The sequence below is a fragment of the Lepisosteus oculatus genome, chromosome 10 (assembly GCF_040954835.1).
Source record: "Lepisosteus oculatus isolate fLepOcu1 chromosome 10, fLepOcu1.hap2, whole genome shotgun sequence".
Lineage (NCBI taxonomy): Eukaryota > Metazoa > Chordata > Actinopteri > Semionotiformes > Lepisosteidae > Lepisosteus > Lepisosteus oculatus.
Window position 1 is genome coordinate 2,979,161 of NC_090705.1, and position 6,042 is coordinate 2,985,202.

Consider the following 6,042-nt stretch of genomic DNA (forward strand, 5'->3'; position numbering starts at 1 on the left):
TAAGAATTTGTGCAAATGTGCAAAAAACACATATGTGCTCATGTAACAGGAACACATAAGGTCTCCCAGCATCTTTTATCTTTTCTTGTTCACATGCAGCCCCACTAATAAAATGTATTTAAAACCTGTACAACAACAACAACAATAATAATGTGTATTTGATACAAGAGTCAATATTCGCCTTACAAACAAAGGTGTGTCAGATAACTGAATGCAGATAGAAGCAGGCTTTGAGCAATGGATCTCCCAGGCTCCCACAGGATTCTAGTCTAGAAGATTTATGGTCTCCACAGATGAAAACCTGGTAGAAGCAAGTGTAACATTATCCAGGGCTGTTTCATTACCTGCTGTGAAGTTTGGACTTTTTTATTAGTTCAGTGGCACAGAAGCTCTTCGGCCAATAATTAATTCTCAAGTAACTGAGTCTCGTCAGCTACATGACCTGGAACATCTGAGACAAATCAATTAATTTTATTACTGCCATGCTACACCAGATTTGACGAATGTGTATATCCACAGGAAGAACGCTGAAAGCAATTCATGCTGTGCTTAGATTGTTTTTTCTCTTGTTTTAATTGATGTCTCATTGGAATGCAAGCACCTTACTGTTTATCTCCTGGTTTGTTTATTAATGCTACATTAAACAACAAAACTTATTCCAAAAACTATTTCTAGCATGAGAAAATATTGCTTAATGTCCTTTGACATCACTTAAGTTTCCCAAATTATAGATTCATTTCTTTTTGAGAAAAAACACACCATGTGCATTATTTATAATTATGTTTGCATTGTAAACTATTTCAAATATCAGATTGTTTAATTATGCTATTGTTTAAGTACTATTGTTTTGTTGTAATGTATTCTTATAACTTTTATATTACAATAATTAAACTTACTTAAATTTGTTGTTACGTGAAAGCATGATGTAAAACTGTTTCTAAAAAAAGAAAAATTGACTAAAAGTTTTGTCTTCAACATTCAAATGTGAAATCTACTGTATTTACAGCTTCTACAACCTTCATTAACTCAAAAAAGTTACTGATTTAACCATTTTCTATATTAATTTCTGTATTAATTAAGTATTCTTCAATTCTAAATCATACTACTGTAGTGTTTTGTAAATTATTTTTCCAAGATCTGTTTATTCTTAAAGCATGTACAGATCTTAATGCCGTTAGCATTACCGAAAAGAAGAAAATACTCTAGAAATACATGATTGCACAGACATTAACTTGCCTTGTAAAAGGCAGTTCTCAAAAACTTTGCATGCCAGGTGCCAAACATAAAGACTTGGTATCACTTAAATACAACAAAGCAACAATGAGAAAGTTTGGGAATCGAGATTTGCATACAATGTATCCGTCTAACACAGCAGCGTGTCTAAGCCAATAAGTTGAAAAACAAAAGCAATTTACAGATTAAAATGGTAATAGTAGGCTGTTTTATTAGTGTCAAGACACATGCCAACAATAGTATAGCAAAAACAAATCAACAGGTATCTCAAAATATCACTTTAAAGTACTGTGTGCAACAACAAAAAAACGTATTACTTACTATTGTTAAAAAAATACAGCTCTTCACCTGTGCTGTGTATTCTCCTGTTGGCCACTATATGCACCATGTGCAGGACATGAGCCTTAGCAAAAGGGTCATCTCTTACTTTCACCCAGCCACCATTTGTTTTTCAACTGCGATATATCCCCCTCTCTCTTGCAATGACCCGTGAGAGCTGCGGACCACACAAGTGCTCTGAATCGGGTTCTTTGGCACGAGCATCTTGAATCTTCAAATGGGAATATCTGTGCTTGGGCATCAATGAGAGGACAGCGGCTCAAGCCCATGCCCAAGCCTCCACCTTACAGCAGCTATAGAGGACCTCCAGCGTGCTTCCATACTGTGTTCTATTGTAAACACACATTTCAGCAGTTCTACAGTATATGATATCAAACCTGAAGAAAATGTGCAGCGGAAATATTTTGAGCATTACTCTTTCCTTTTTAAAATCTAAGTGTGCAAACTGGAATTATTAAAGCGTGCATAGTACATTTGGCTAAAACCCCTATTGCAATGGAAAGGAAAAGGAGACAAAGCACCATACATGTCTTTTTTGAAAGACTGTAATGTGTGCTTTGGCTCGCATGTCTTTAAGACCCCAGGGAGGTCAATAAATTTGTAGTTTATTCTCCAGGAGTTTTTTGTTTCATAAAAAATCAACGCATGTTAGATTTTAAGATGAAAGCTGCTTTTTTCTCTCAGAATATTCCTTGGAATATTTACTGCATACCCACTGAGCAACTAAAAAAATCCAACTGTTTAAATGTTTCTCATCTAATACCACTGAGCTAACCAGAATCACAATTAGGAGGGATTCTCCTTCAATAAGTATTATATCTCAAAGGGTGTTTCCAGTGACTTTTAAATGTAAAACTGGTGCTGAGTGTTTATCTACTGAATGTACTTTCTTTAATAACAGAGAGTCTCTGTTGCTCAGAAAATTCAGTTCACTTGGTTAAGCTGTGTTCATGCCAGATATGAAACAAGAACTGTTCCAGCTCAATGAGTAGTAACATCTGATTTAATACTGAATGTCTTTTAAGCCAACATTAATACAGATTGATGCATTTTCTCCTTTGGAAAGCTTAACACAACAATGAAATGGAGGTACAAAGAGTTAATGACTAACACTGGAAAACTTAAAATGTTAGGGATTTGTTTAAGAAGTGCTGTGTGATAAGACTTTGCCTTCGTACTGTGCCCAAGGTTTACTTGCTGTGCGTGCTACATTGATCACTGTCCTCGCCCACTGGATCCATCATGCACTGCCCCAAAACACAGCACTGGAACCTGCTTTGAAAGAAAGAACCTGACCAGGCAGAAAATCAAACATTCAAAGATTAATGTGAAAAGCACAACTTATGAAGCAACTTTGAAGTTTTGCCCTCTAGTGCAGGACACCCAGTTTCATCTTCACAGGAAAGATCAGTTATTGTCCTCTGATGTCTGTTTAAGACTGATTATTGATGCTGATCCTGATCATTGATGTACAGTTATTAGAACTTCATGAAAGTCTTGATAAAAGATGAAGATAACCTAATTAAACATATAGCACAAAGAAATAAGAACAGTATAACTGGATTAGTCAATTAATAAGAGTAAACATCCTCATGTGACTAAGTATGCCAGTTCTTAGACTCAGCAACTGGCAATACATCCTTGAGCAGCTATCACTTCAACTAGAAGTTTCCTGTAACTGTTCATCAAACTCTCGCCTTAGCTTTTAAGAATTTTATCCCAGTCTTCAGAAAGTTTACAAGCAAAATTAGGTTATTATTTTATGAATGGTGTTCAATCCCTGACAAAGGAATTACTAAATGCCACTACTAAAGTTAATATCTGAAATACATTGGGGGTGGTTGTGTGGTGGCTCTGTGGCTAAGGATCTCTGCCTGTGGCTGGAAGGTTGCTGGTTTGTATCCTGTGGCTACTAGAGAAATCCTACCTCCGGTAGGCCCCTGAGCAAGGCCCTTAACCCCAGCTGCTTAACAGCTGACCCTGTGCTCTGACTCCATAGGCAATCTTATCTTATTGTATGCCCTGCTGATAGCCACGACATGGCCAGAGCCTATAGCACTACATTTGTATGGTTTAATGTATAATAAATCTAAGCACTTCACAATGTGTAATTAGTAATCTAAATTGTTAGGGCTTCACTAATCTGTATTCTAAGAAGATACACGTGCTCCTCAGTCTCAAAAACTAGACAATAGAAAGTTTCTGTACACAAAATGCATCAGTATAAATACCAGTCAAATCATGTTTTTATATGTAGTAATAAATAAGCAGATTCAGGGAGAGGACATTAAGGAGATCACTTTATTGGCCATATACAATTTCTCATATTAGAAATTTGTCTTTTCTCATACCCCAGCTTCCTCTCCATGAGACACACAGACACAGAAAGAAGCTTAGAGCCATTTATACAGCACCCCGGGAGCAGTTGGGGTTAAGGGCCTTGCTCAGGGGCCCAACAGAGTAGGATTCCTCTGCCGCCCGCAGGATACGAACCAGCAACCTTCCAGCCACAGGCGCAGAGCCTGAGCCACAGGGCCACCAACAGGCATCATGATACTGTACTTCAAAGTATTTGTGCAGAAGTCATAAACAATATTACTACCTATATTAATAGGCTACACACGATAACCACAAAGACAGACAAACACAGGAGAGTTTATAACTCCAGACTAGCTCAGCTTGAATGAGTCAGAACTCAGGAAGAACACTTCCTGCTAATCAACACCTTCCCTGCAGCCATACTGACCACAACAGAAATGCTTAGAGAGCTGCGGGCTAGAAATCCTGGGTCAGTCAAAATACTGCTTTGAAGAGTGGTTTAATTAAAAGGTTCTGCCTGCCTTCATTAGGATTATTCATTCTTTAGGAGGAAAGATTTATATTAGCTGGAAAGATTTATATAATAGATTTACATCTTAGTTCTCAGAACAGTTAAATTAAAACATACATTAGATTACAGTTTGATCAATATATGAATTCTCCTCTTCTAAGTTTATTTAGTTACTATGTATTTTTTCAAAATTGATTAAAACCTTGATTGTTGATGTCTACTTACATACAGTATGTTTATTTTCAACAGAGGATATCTGACTTACAGTACGACATCTATAATTAAATGTTTCATGTGTTTCTGTCTTGATGTAGGTACACAGGTGAGACCACTTAGTGCAGATGAATGGTGTCCAAGCATTTAAAAAAAAAATAATGCACAGCAACAGGCTTCACCTGTATATGAACAGCAGACGGTCATTTATTAACATTTACATTGCTTGTATACAGTGTGTACAGTATATCACCAAGCAGTCACAGAATTAATTATTTCCAACAGATGGTTTTAGATATTAAAAAGAATCTACAGACACAAATATATTAAATTTGGTTACTTTTCCCTTAAAACCTTTGGCAATCATGCATAGTACAAAATAGCCAAGTTCAGCCAAGTGTACAAAAGCTGACGGTTAATAATGCTCTTTAAATCAATCTGTCACGTTCATTCAGCTACGCAAATACCAGTAATATTTTCGGGGCTTCATTTAAGTTGTAGATAATTACAATTGAAAAGAAAATCTTCAACCCAGTCCAAATCTTGTTTACATAAAGATAAAGCTAATGTCTCTGAAGGCAATGTACTATTAACCTACTTGCCAAGATTAAATAATGAATATAAAGACATTTTTTACATGTAATCCTCCAACCCATACATACTTAAGCCCTTTGGATGTGTAACTTTTTCGAAAGCATTTGGCCATCTGTTTTTAGTTTAATAAGGTGAAAAGTCCTGAAATGGTGTAAGAGCTTGCAGAACACACAGGCAATTATTATTATTATTACCATTTTTGTTTGCAAAGCTGTTTTTTTTCTGAGAGGAAGATTTGAAATGCAAGCAAAAAAACATTTCGACCTGCGCTTCTTATTGTGCTGCATGAAGACTGCCTTGACTGTGGATTCAGTCACAAAAATTGTTTTAAAAGTAATTTTTAAACTCAGTGTCATTCTGACTCTTCCATAAAAGGTTTTCCCCCAGTAAATTACTTTACTACCTTTCGTATGTATATGTGGAATGTCTGTAATTATAGTCTATACAAGATAATTACAGGCCAAATTACACAGCCAGTCTTTAGTGACATTGGTCAGAAGTTAATATATTGTTGAAAGTGTGTTTTGTGCTGGTTTTGTCCTGGCAGCCATATGAGATATTTGCTGACATGGAATGAAAGACATCAAGAGACATGAAAGCAACATCATTTTTGCAGCTATCCCATCAAAGCAGTTTAGAAGAGGGGTTATTCTCATTGGCCAAGGTAATCAAGGCTATTGGGTTGACTCGCTGTCTTGCCCCTCTCAGACTGCCAGTGGAAGATTATTGTCCAACTGTTTAACTTTTATGATGTACATCTTTACACCCTCCTGACCAGTCCTGGTCTAATCGTGGTTGATTTCTGGACTACAGTTTCTTTTGTCCCTCCCTCT